Here is a 13,417-nt window from a genome sequence, read left to right as displayed (position 1 = left end):
CACTTCGCTCCTCTCCGGCAGCAGCCTCCTGGGACAGTTGTCCGTGTGCCGCGTGCCTGCACGCATGCGCACACCCACCGTGGGCAGGCTGAGGGCCGTTATTCCACAGCGGCTCCGAGCGTCTGTTCAGGTAGTCCCCTCAAGAAGACAGGAGCTCTCCCTGCAACAGGGAGGGCGGAGCCCCAACAGCTAACCTGGCTTGGGCGGGGGCGGGCCCTCATGGCAGCCTCTAGAACCACTTACAGGAACTTTGAGGTATTTGAGGTAAGGGAGACACAGATTCTTCAATGCTCAGGTGTTCCCTTTCACCCTGGGGTTTCTCGTGCCCTTGTCAGTGTAGGGAGACTCCCCTATAGCGCTCAGCTCCCTTGCAATGTTTACACCAGGGTTATTGGCACCAGTGGGGAGCAGGCTGCAAGAATGGTTCCCTGACTGCAGGGCCTGCAGTGGAGGATAAATCGTGAGAGCAGTTTAACAGGTGCCATTCTAGCCCGTGACTTCTGAGGAGTACAAGAGCTAGAGGGAGTTTCTTCCACTTGAAAGCCGTCATCCGGTTGGCAAGAAGTAGCGTATGTCATTGGAAAATGAGTTGAAAGTGAGTGAAGATCTAACATAGATGCTCATAATTTCACGAGTTTCTTCCTTTTGAATACGAAAAGAAGGAACGTGAAAAAGAGGGAGCACAAGTCATTGGAAAATCAGTGGGAAGTGAGTGAAGATCTAACGTACATTCTCATAGTTTCACAGGTGACTTCCTTTTTAACGTGAAAACACCAGTCAACACATATGTTCAAACTGTGCTCTTGTCCCCGATGAGAGAGACTTTGCCAAATGTAGTAACAGACATCGATTTGTAGTCTGATGTCAAATCATGATTGACTGGCAAGCTTTGATGGGATTTGTACATATTTCATTGGTTGGTATGAGAGATAGTCCAGTGTGTGCGTTGGTTTTGTCTGTGGCTATTTGTGTTTAAAGGGAGTTCATGCCTCTATTCTTGTGAGAGTGTGTGAGGGTGAGTGTTGTATTGGGAGGGTGTTGAGATTGTAGCACAGGCATCAAGGAGTTGTTGATTAGGTGTTCGTAATTTGGTGTTTGAGAACTATTTTTACATGTGCTTTTTTCACTCATGAATTTTGGGATTTGTATGTGTTTAAGGGTAGATTTTTCATATGTGTAAGGGCAATGTTAGGAAAAGTACTGGTGTGTATTACTTTGGGTGTACAGCCTATTTTGTGTATTTGAGGAATGTCGGATGATCATTTGTGTACTGAGGGTATCTTTTGTGTCTAGTGCTTGTTGTATGGTTCTGTGGTTTGTGTGTGTGTGGATTTTCAGGAGCTGTCTATGTATATTTTACTATGTAGGGGGGAAGTCTGTGGCTATTTTATAGGGCTAGTAGATGTTGTTTATTGTGGTGTTTATATGATTCTATATTCTGCAAGATGGAAGAATTAATTCTATGTGAGAATTTGGGAATGTGGGGTACGCAATGCAGGTAGTGTGGGTAGTGTGTTTGAAACGGAGTATATATAATTATATGTTTGCATATTTGTGGTGTAGTGGGTAATTGTGGTTATATTTGGGGCTTCATGGAGAGTTGTGTGTATAATGAATTTATGTGTGTATTCAAGAAGCATGGCCATTTGGAGAAATATTTGCTAGTGCTTTGGATTTCTGTTTTTCAGTAGGGGCCTCCTAGTCTTATATAGTTTGAGAAGTATGTGTGTATCTGATGAGAAGGTGAGGTTCCAGGCTTATACAGAGGATTTACTAATTTTCATTTAAATGTATTAGAAATATGTTATATGGTTATTTGTTAGTATATGCAGATATATGAGCCAGCTCCTACTAGCCAGAGATCATTTGGTATATAGAAGTTATTTCATAAGTGGTTTCCTAGAGATATTTCTATGTGTCTTTCTTCTGTATACTGATTTGTATGTGTCCATTATCAGATGCATGACTTATGAAAGTATTCATAATGTATGGAGTGTTACGAGTATTCAAGTGTATTTCTTTGGAGACTGCTAGGGTGTTTATACATGTGTGTTGTAGTAGGTAATATATTTGTATATTCATGATGACGATAGATATACATATATAGTGTCTTTCTCTTTTTATGTTGGGAAAGAGGTGAGAAGTTTGTGTTCTGGAGAGATAGCATAGTGTATCTTCAGCATTCTTGCCTAGAGAATCCCTATGGACAGAGCAGCCTGCCAGGCTATAGTCCATGAGGTCACAAAGAGTCTGATGCGACTGAGCAACTAAGCGCAGCATAGCATAGCATTTTATTCTTTATATTCAGAACGGTGTTTCTTTGTTAATATCTTTTTTGGGTGGTTCATTGCTTTTATATAATGACTTCTATATGCTGATTTTCCTGCAACTTTGCTCAATTCATTTATGAGTTCTAATGGTTTCTGTTGCTGCTGTCACTGTTGTTTTTGAAACTTAAGGATTTTCTACATATATGATCATGCCATCTGCAAATGAAGGTAATTTTACTTCTTCCTTTCTGATTTTAATGTATTTTATTTCTTCATCTTGCCTAAGTCCTCTGGCTAGGACTTTCAGTGCTATGTTGAATAAAAGTGGTGGGTGTGGGTATTTTTGCCTTCTTCCTGATATTAGAGCCAAAACTTTCATTTTTTCACTGTTGAATAGTATGTTTGCTGTGATCTTTTCATATGTGCCATTATTGTGTTGAGGTACAATCCTTCTCTACCCAATTAACCTGAGAGCTTTTATCATGAAAGAATGTTGAATATTGTTGGATCCTTTTCTGCATCTATTGACATGATCATATGAGTTTTTCCCCTTCATTTTGTTAATGTAGTGTATTATCTTGATTGATTTGTGTATTTTGAACCATCCTTGCATCCCATGAATAAATTACACTTAATCATGGGGTATGACCCTTCTAATTTATTCTTGAATTAGCTTTGCTAATATTTTTTGAGGATTTTTGAATCTGTGCTCATTCCAGATATTGACCTATAATCTTCTTGTAACGTCTTTGTGTGCCTTTGGTATCAAGGTAATGCTGGCCTTGTGAACTTAATTTGAGAGTGTTTCCTCCCCTCCAGTTTTTTTGGATGAGTTTGAAAAGGATTGGTATTAATTCTTTAAATACTCGGTAAGATTCACCAGTGAAGCCATATGGTCCTGGATTTTCTATATTTTTATATTATTGATTCAATCTCCTTATTTGTTATTGGTCTGTTCAAACTTTCTATTTTGTCTCGGTTCAGTGTTGATAGGTTGTATGTTGCTAGGAGTTTATCTGTTTCTTCTAGGTTATGTAATTTGTTGCCATAATTGTTTATAATAGACTCTAAAGATTCTTTTCTTTCTGAGGCATCATTTGTATTGCCTCCTCTTTCATTTCTGATTTCATTGATTTGTCTTCATTCTTTTATTTTAGTTAATCTGACTAACAGTCGGTCAAATTTATGATTAAAAAAAAACACTTTTTAAAAATTTCTATTATTTTTCTATTCTCTAATTCCTTCTGCTATATGGGAGATCAGTGTTTTCATTTTCTATAGTTCCTTGAAGCATAAAATTAAATTGTTTGTTTGAAGCTTTTCTTTCCTTTAAATGTATGCATTTATCACTATGAACATCTCCTGTAGTCCTGCTTTTGCTTCATCCCATAAATCTTAGTGTGTTGTGTTCCATTTTACTTTGTCTCAATATACTTTTTCATTTTCCCTTTGCTTTTGTATTTGACTCAATGTTTTTTTTTTAAAGTGTTATACAGTATTATAAATATAATTGAAATTTGTGTATTTCATATATGAGGGTTAAGAAAATAAATCCTAAGAGTTCTCATCAAACAGAAACACTTTTTTCTTTTCTTTTTATTTTTTTAAATTTTTATCTGTATGAGATGATGTTCACTAACTTTCTTCTGGTAATCATTTCATGATGTATGTAAGCCAAATAATCATGCTATATATCTTAAAATTATGCAGTGGTCAATGTCAAATATGCCTCAATAAAACCAGAAGCAGGGGTGAGGGAGAATGTACTGTTTACTTTCCACATATTTGTCAATTTTCCTGTTTTCTTACTCTTATAGGATTTCTTGTTTCATCCTATTGTGGTCAGAAAAGATAACCTGAAATTATTTCAGTCTTTTAAAATTTTTGCTATATGATCAGAAGTAGTATTCCTGGATCACATGGTATTCTAATTTTATTTTTTTGAAGAATCGCCATACTATTTTAAATATTGGTTGTACCAGTTTACCTTCCAAACAGTAGTGCACACAGTTTGTTAAGTGATATCAGATCCACCATGAAGAAACTATCAAAGGGTATATACACTCTGATCCTAAAGAACACCTGTGAGGTCTATGTGGGGGTCTGTTTGATGATCTGAAAGGACTCTGGGTGAGATTACTCCGTGTGGCTTTGTGAGGGGGTCCTGTGAGTCATTAGTGTGGGTAAATGTGTCTCTGTCAGAGGGCTTTGTGTGCGGTCAGTGTGGATTTGTGCGAGATTCCTGAGTAAGGTTAGTGGAGGCCCTGTGTGGGGTTAGTGTGGGTCTGTCTGAGGTCTCTGTGTGGGGTCAGTGTGGGTCTGTGCGAGGGTTCCTGTGCAGGGTCGCTGTGAGTCTGTGGGAGATCCCCATGCAGAATTAGTGTGGGTCAGTGGGAGGTCCCTGTTGGGGTGAGTGTGGGTCTCTGGAAGGGCCCTGTGCAAGGTCAGTGTGGGTGTGTGGGAGGTTTCTGTTTGGGGACACTGTGGGTCTCTCAGGGGTCCCTCTCTCTGGGGTCAGTGTGGATCTGTCTAGATCTCTGTGTGGGGTTATTGGGGGACCTGTGCTGGATCAGTGTGGGTATATGAGAGATCCCTATCTGGGGTCAGTGTGGGTCTGACCCACTCTTTGAGGGGGACCCTCCATTGCTGTCCTTTCTGCACTTCACGGTAGAAGGGCAAGGGACTCTCCACGTCTGGTTTCTTGCTGTTCTGTCCGTGGCTCTTCTGTGTCATTTCTCCGGACAGGCACCTTAGTTCCAGCTCCCCCAACTCAGCACTCACTTCTTGGTGCCTCTGAGAGGACCTGGCAGCAGGCAGGCTCAGGATCCATGCTCTGTGCTCGCCTCTCCTGAACTCTGGAGGTCACTCGATGACCTAGGCCGCCACTCCTCCCCTCAGACCCTGGCTGAGCCCCCACCACTATGCCCACCATGGGGGATGCGGTGCACAGGCAGGACTAGTCTCCGGGAGAAAGCACAGCACAAGCAGGCCTGTGTCCTCTGCGCCCACAATCCTGGGCCTGGTCCCACATGTGGGGGCCCTGACAGGCATGGAGGCAGGGTCATTCCTGCTGGCTCCTATATCACGGACCCCTCCAGGAGCAGGTCTCTCCACCACGGGAGTGGCTGTGACATAGAGCCCCAAATTGTTTTAGGGGATTGCTCTTGTCTCCCTACTTTCCTGTGTGGATGGGCCCCGGGGAGGAAAGCTGATGGCACCCTTTTCCTCCACAGGTGACTTCCCACCAGCTCGGTGACACATCCTGTCTGCTGGTCTCTTCCCTCTCCGGGCTCTGGGATGAGTGAGGCTGAAAGCAGGTGAGACTTGCTATGACCCCTGCACAGTCCCTGGGCCTGTTGAGTCCTACCTGTCCTCTGGGAGCCTCCTTGGGCCACATGTATATGTAGAGATCACAGACCACGAGTCTGTCACGAGCTCCCCAGCCTATGAAATCAGATTATTTACATTGTGGAGAACTGAAGCTTCCCTTCTCGGAGGCTCCATTGGCTCTGGCAGCCTGGCCATCTGTGGAGAAGTTTTAGATGTTCTCCCTCTGTCTGAGCTCTTGGAGCTGGAGTAGAGGGGAGACTCTGGGGTGGAGCCACCAGGAGCCAGCAGGCCCCTAACCTCTTTTCTCTGTGCCTGTAGATGGTGGTGGGATGCCAGGGGCTCCTTGGTCTCTGTGCCATCAATGGGCACTCTTACCCCTGCCTCCTTCCCCGAATCCCACCCTAGGGGCACAGTGTCCCTCAGAACATGAGGTGACTGCACATACAGCCATGCCCCTTGCTCGTTCACCCAGGGCAGGTGGGTGCTCTGAGCAGGCTGTCCTCTCCTCTGGGGCAGGGGTGGACTATACCTCGGGGGCCTCCATGCTCCCTACCACACATCCTCAGAGCTGGGAGTGTGTGGTCCTCATCCTCAACTCTGCTCCAGAGCATGAGAAAGACAGAGGTAGGGTGACTGGCCTGGCACATCTCATTCCAGCTCCTTCCGGGAGAGGAGGGGCTTTCAGGGCAAATTCATCTAGCCTACCAGGACATGAGGACATCTTTCTCCCACCTCTCACTCAGGACCAGCACTGCCCCCAAACGCCCCTTCTTATTCTGACCTGTGAGATTGTCTCTGACACTTTCTGAGCCTGAGGGGAATTTCAGTCTGAAGAGCCCCTCCCCCTACAGCCCCACAATTTCCAGGTAGAGAGAGAGGAGAAGACAGCCAGATCCTGAAAAGGGGGAGGCCTTTAGGTTTAGTTCACCTTGATGTGTTCTGGATGCTATTGGCGTTTCTGTAATGCTGAGATCATGGAAACTGAAGGTGCGGTGAAGGAACTGGGTGAAGGCGAGTATCCACACTGGTGTGTACCTCCCTCCATGGCCCCATCCCACCTGAAGCCAAAGCAGGCACCTGTGGAAAGAGTGGACCATTATCCATTGCCTTTCTCCCAGCAGGGCACAGACAGAGGCCACCAGATCTCAGAAGAAAAACATTTATTTCAGGGAGCAAAAATATTTGTGGTAACACGAAGCTATCAGCAGGCAGAGGATGTGCCAATACGTGAAAAAAAAAAATTGTCCCTGCAAGATAAGCATTTCTTCCTTGGAATAGAGTTTTCCTATCAGGAATGCTGTGAAAAGCATGTTCTGATTGCAAAAGGGGCATATATCTGAAGGAGACAGTGCCTCAGACAGTGGAGGGGATGGCCTGCGATACTTGCACTCTTGAGCCATGTTGCCAGGCTCTGCCTGGAAGGGGACCTGGCTCCCCGGGTGAGAAGGCCCACTTGCTGTCCCTGGGACTGGTCCACTTACTCTCTTTTGGAGAACTGTAGCCCATGTGGTAACTTGGGAATCAAGGGCTATATCACTTCTGACTCTTGTTTGCTCTTGGTCGGAGAAAAAACTTTGGTGGCAGTAATGTGGACCTAATGCGTCCCGGAATTCTACTTTGTACTAATTTAACTCCAAGGCATGAGGTCTATGGTGAAGCACCATCTTCTCGTTTAAGATCTTGTCCTACAGCTGAGAGTCTGGCCTGCTGTCCGTGGTCGATTTGGTTTTGACTAACTCTTGGCTCTGGGCTGTGGCTGTTTCAGGTTTGCCTTTTTGCAGGGGCCCTTCTGATTCTTTGCATTTACTGGGGGAAATCCCCTGCAGGAGGCGATTAATCCTTTTTTTGAAGCAGCCTTCTGAAGGAACCTATCTGTTCTTCAGGATTAACTGTTAAAACTTGCTTCTTAGGGACTCAGCTCATTCCTTTTTCTGGTCAGAGTGACTAATCCCTTGGGCCTGGTAGCCATTCGTTCTGCCAGTCGTTTTTCATGCTGTCCTACTTTGGGACTCCTATATGTTTCTCTCCCTTCAGTGGGGACACACTTCTTCCTCTGGCTCTTAAATTTGGGCTCCCACCTCAGGGCCACCTGCTGCCCCTGGCTGCTCCTTCCACTTGATGTAACATCATAGAGTGTCTGGGAATTGGACATGGATGTATCTCCTCTGGACAGGGTTTGGGAACAAGACAGAAATTCCTGAGAAGCCAAGATGTTTGCAGCAAGGAACATATCTGAGTGAGAGTCTTTGAGAAGTGTATCCGTGGCACAGTTTTGAAGGAGCAGCCAGGTGGCCCAGCCTCAATTCTGATTCTGCTGGTATGTGAACCCTTGGAACTCAAGCTTTTGAAACTCTGCCTCAAAATTTAGATCTTCCAGATTTGAGGCAAGAGACTTTGTATTCAATGAAGGTCTTCAATCGGACTTTGGAGATCGTGGACTCTTCAAATTCATATTAATGAGTAAGGAATTGACCCACACACTAGGTTCCAAAGTAACTTCTCCAGCAGGGTCTCCTTCCACAGGCTCTTGTTCCTGTTCCCTGGAAGATAAGTCTTACTACAGTCATGATAGAGTAAGATTCTGGGGAGGCTCATCCCCCAGCTTCCTCCTGTGACTCACTGCTGGCCATTGCTGAACTAGATCTGGGCTCCAAGCTGCCTTTGTTGGCTGCCATGACAGATGCACTATTCCAGTTTCTGGTCACTAAACTGTATGTGGTTTCGTGAGAAGGTGGCTTGCTTTCTGTCCAGTCAGAGGGACCTCTGAGGGCTTATGGATGTCACCAGGTGTGGGTCCTCCCAGAGCCCCCTGGGCTTCCTCACTCACCTGTGAGGGAGTGGGGTGGGGCCTCCCCAGCGAGGGATTTGCCCCTGTTGCTACTACTTTCTCTCTTGCCTGGGGCTGAGGAGGTTTTCCCAAGCCCTTGGTTAATAGGCCTATTGAGGGGTCCCCAGATCCAGAGGTGGCCTTCAAGGTAGACCCTCGAGCCTTTTTCAACTTCAAGTTATGTATGAACCTGAGGACCTTGAAGAGTAGGTCCCACCTGTGCCTCAGCCTCAACTTTACTATATGTGTTTCCAGCTCCTGCTGAACATCAGAACTGAGGACAAAAGACTCAAGGGAGGTGTCCATGGAGGCTCTCCCATGCTGAGAGGAGTGTGGATTTTCTGTCTCCATGGGAGCATGCGTCTCTCCAAGAATGTCTAAAACAAGATTGTCAGCAAATCTCAAACTATAGACTTTCACAGGGATCTCTCTCATGGATCTGCTGTGCCTTCCTCCCTATAAGGACTCCCGAGACTTCTGGATGCTTCCTGCTGAGGCCCAGCTCTCTTTTTGACTCAGGTTTCACTGGGATCATTCACTGGAGGGTTGGCTGAGCTCAGGTACAGATCTTTTAGGATCCTCCCCACACTCTGCCCTACATCATATTGCATGTCTGTCCCTGGTGGGATTCGTGCTGGGCACTTGGACCTCATCTTCCCTGTGTCCCAGCTGGTTTTGCCTCGATCTGCAGAGGTCTTTGAGGGCCCCTCCCAGCCCTGTGCCTGACAAGGCCTTGGGAATTTATCCTAAGGCTGCATCAGTTTCTGAGATGCTTGGATTCCGCAGGGTAGGCCAAACTGTTGCTACATGAACCTTTTGGAAAACTGTGCTCCAGTTTCACCCAAACCTCAGGGCTGGCCACATCTTCAGGACGGATAGAGACAGAGCTGTGGGCTCAGGAAGACCTGTTCTCCTGGGGAAGGTTAGGAGTGACCTGGCTAAAGACTTGCTGAGATTTCTTAACCAAAGAGGATAAAGTTCTTCCTTTTTCTAGCTGCTTTTACCAAAAGTGACATCCCAGGTCCTCAATGGCATTTGAAATGAAAAATTGTGCCATACTTGAGACTGTAGGGCAAGATGTTTCACAGGACAGAATCTGGTGTTGTGAAGATGTTCAGACTCAGAGGGTGATTGATGGACAGTGGTCTTTAACTGTGCCTGAGGTCGTGCTTAACACTGGGGCATGTTTGGGGTCAAGGGTTTGGATCAGGCCATGTGAGCCTGAAGAGGTGGCATTGGAGTCAAACGTTGGGGTTGGATCTGGGTCTCCATGTGAGCCTGAGGTGGTGGTGGTTGACGTGGGGTCATGGTTAGAGTCAGGGGTAGGGGATGGGCTGGGGTCTGGACGAGAGGCTGAGGTGGTTGTGATTCACATTGGGCCATGGTTGTTGTCAAGTATAGAGGTCGTACCTGGGTATTCATGTGAGCCCAAGCTGGTGGTTGAAACTGGGGCGTGGTTGTAGCCAAGGAGAGGGATTGGGTCTGGGATGCCATGGATGCTTCAGGTGGTGACTGACATTGAAACATACTTGCAGTCCAGGTAGGGGTCAGGCCTGCATCTCCATGTGAGCCCAAGGTGCTGGGTGAAATTGGAGCATGGCTGGAGTCCAGATTTCAGGTCAGACCTGGGTCTCCATTTGAGCTTGAGGTAGTGGTTAATACTGCTGCATGTTTGGAATCAAGGGTAGGGATTGAACTGGGTCTCCATTTGAGTCCAAGGTGCTGGTTGAAAGTGGGCTATGGCTGGAGTCCAGGTTTGGGATCAGGCGTGTGTCTCCATGTGAGCCTGAGGTGGTGCTTGAAACTGCTGCATGGTTGGAGTCAAGGTTAGTGGTTGAGCCTGGGTCTCCATGTGAACTTGAGGTGGTGGCTGAAAGTGAGGCATGGTTGGAGCTAAGTGTTGGGGGTGGGCGTGTGTCTCCATGTGACCTAGAGTGACACGTGCACCTGGGGCATGGTAGGAGTCTTATTTTGAGGTTCATCCTGGGCTACAGGTTGAGTCAAGTGCTAGGCCAATGTTGGTTGTGAAGTTAGATGAAACTTGGATTTGGAATTGTTCAGCCTTAGAATGCTCATTGTTAAGACAGGGCATAACTCAAGAGGGGACCCAGGTACTATGGCAGTAGCCACCAGACTCTTACTGTGCAGAATGCGGAGACACCAAAAGACATAACTGCCTGTCTTCTGTAGATGGTCCCCCAAAGTGTCAGGATATTGAGGCTTCTTGGGAACAAGCAGCTATTCTGGTTTGCCTTTGATGCGCTAGAAGTTTTGGTGACCCAAGGTGTCCCGCTTGTTACTGAGTGACTTGATCCTCTTCCCCAATGAAGTTAGGTGGTAATCCACCTCCTCCTTGATTTTATCCTTTCAAATCTTCCCTTCTACCCTCTTGGTGATTACTATCTCCAGATCTTCTGGATCCACATTGACAAGAGAGGCCACCAGCCTCTACCTGCGTATTTGTGGGGTCTTTCCAAAATGAGGCTTCTGGTGGGTGGTTGGGAAGGTGGTCTTGCTTGGATTCTAAATGTGTCAAGGTGGAGAAGCTCCAGGCTTTGGCTGCCTCCTGTCACCATGCCAGGGATGATATAGGATTGCTTGAACGGACAATACCTGAGATGGCTGGTCTTTAAGGGGAGTGTGGAGATGACCTCTGTGGGATGGTGCCCAGTGTCAGTGCCATGGAGTCACCCTGAGTGAGACTCAGCATGGAGCCTGATGGTGCTGATGCAGAGGAGGGTGTTGGAGGTGGAGGGCAGGCTGTCACATGAAGGGGGCAAGTCAGGGAAGGGGAATAGAGCAAGTGGCTAGGGTGTAAAGCTATCCAGTGGAAATAAAGGCTCTGGTGTTGGAGAAGCTCTCAGGGATGAATGTGAGGGAATGGAAACTGAGGTGACCTTGGTCACTGAGCCTGGAGAAATGGTGAAGCACAAGGCAGGGGACACTTGGTCAGAGGAGCTGTGGAAGTGGTGGTAGCTGCCTCTTCCCTGCATGGTTGGTGGGCTCCAGCAGGAACTGGTTGGCAAGCCTCACCAGGTGAATCTTTACCTGAGAGCTGATCAAAGCCTCCCTTCTCAGGCAATCTCCCTAGGTGTCTGCAGGAGACATGAGGACCAAGGTATAGCCAGGAGACCTGGGGCCACGAGGACTGGGCAGTCCAGGCAGCGGTGGGCATCTGCATTCCACAGTCCGCCATGGCCCCAGTGCTGACTTCACAATGCTCCTGCTGTCCCTCACCCCAGGACATTGGCCATACCCTGTCTCCAGGACAACCCCTCTCAGCTCAGCTCCAGGCTGCCAGTATCCTGGGGTCACACCTTACGCTTTAGCAGGAAGAACTACCTAGATAAGAAGGGGAAGATTCTCTACCTTTTCAGAAGTGAAATCAGGTCCCGGACCTCTTCCAATGCTTCCAGGCAATCTCTTCCAGCTGAAAATCGGCATACTGGGTCATGGTGGTGAACACGGGAGCCTAGGGGTCTTAAAAGGGAGTTGAGTGCACTGTCACTTTAAGGGACACCATTGGGAGATTGGAGACCAAGCACCTGTGTCCAAGGCCACATAATCCCTGACAGTGATGGTGACGCCTGTGAAAGGGTTTATCATTTACAAAGTGTTTCCATATTCATTACCCCCTGATGCCCTCACAGCTTGCCTGTGGGGAGAATGGACAGGCACCACTCTGCAGCTGAATCTGAGCAAAGTAAAACCATGTGTCCTACATGTCCTGGATGGCTCACCTCCCAATGTGGGTGCCATTTGTCCAATGCACCCCACATGCCCTTTGATACAGAGCCTTTTCCAGGCCCCTCACAGCTTCATTCTAGTATCTGGGATCTGTTCTCCTTCCCAGAAGCCTCCCTGCGAGTTCTGTTTCTCAAGGGAAAAGTCCTGCCACTGGCCTCTCTCAAGAGTCCGTGGATCTGGGTCCTCACGGCCAGAAAAGCGGGGACTAACCATGGGGGCACTCGTGGCTGGATGTCAGAACTCATCTTTCAAAGCTCTATTTCTCTTGACGCTCTTGCTGCTTCCCCTCTATTCAATGCTGAGAGAGAAAATGAGGACTTAGGATCCAAATCTCAGTCTCTTCTCTCTAAACAAGCATCAGACACCAGTGTCCATACATGATATGACTTTCTACATTTCACTGACAGCTCTGTGATTTTTCTTTCCTTTCACTCATTTTTAAATGGGATGAAATGTTTTGTTTTCCTTCTTTGAAGAACATAAAGAAGGGTTTTCAATGTGAGATTCACTCTGGACTTTCTTCACTGTTCCTCTGCTCAAGAAACACACAGGTTCTCAGACTATGGGTGAATCCGAGCTCCATCAGGCAGGTCTCTGCTTCTTGATACCAGCTTCCCCACTTCCCAGCTCCTGCTCTGAGGCTCTCAGGGCTTCAGTACTGCCAGCAGGTCAGTCCTGTCTGAGACACCGTTCACGGCTGCTGAACTAGTGAGTCTGTCCTCTGGCTGAGATTCAACTCAGAATCCAGTCATTGGCCTCTGGTCACTGCGTTTGGGACTTGCTTTGGAGCCACCCACCTACCTGGATACATGGGTTAATATCTTTAAATAGAAATCCTAGTGTTTACTGTTTCTCTGCCCAGCCTGGTTTGTCCCTAGAGGGATATTCATCTATTCTTTCTTGAGGATAGATGTCCTTTTCTTTTCCATCCCACCCTCGCCCTCTCCCACAGAGTCCGAAAGACTGTTCTGTACATCTGTGTCTCTTTTGCTGTCTCGTCTACAGGGTTATCGTTATCTTTCTAAATTCCACATATATGCGTTAGTAGACTGTATTGGTGAAAATCTGGAGTTCTGCCTAACTTTGGTTACTCCCATGTATTTTTACTCTTAGGATATGTATTTTTTTAATTTCAGTTAATCTTTACTGGAGAAGGCAATGGCAACCCACTCCAGTACTCTTGCCTGGAGAATCCCATGGAGGGAGGAGCCTGGTGGGCTACTGTCCATGGGGTCGCAAAGAG

The 13,417-nt window shown here is 46.9% G+C and overlaps 1 pseudogene; it reads right to left on the bottom strand.

The window, feature by feature from the left end:
- Positions 1-291: 291 nt before the first annotated feature.
- On the bottom strand, positions 292-11,623 carry LOC148777268 (spermatogenesis-associated protein 31E1-like; annotated as a pseudogene).
- Between the last annotated feature and the right edge of the window lie 1,794 nt (positions 11,624-13,417).

This window comes from Moschus berezovskii, chromosome 7, assembly GCF_049115385.1.
Source record: "Moschus berezovskii isolate FMDL1 chromosome 7, NW_MosBer_1.0, whole genome shotgun sequence".
NCBI lineage: Eukaryota > Metazoa > Chordata > Mammalia > Artiodactyla > Moschidae > Moschus > Moschus berezovskii.
This window is presented reverse-complemented; position numbering and strand designations above follow the sequence as displayed.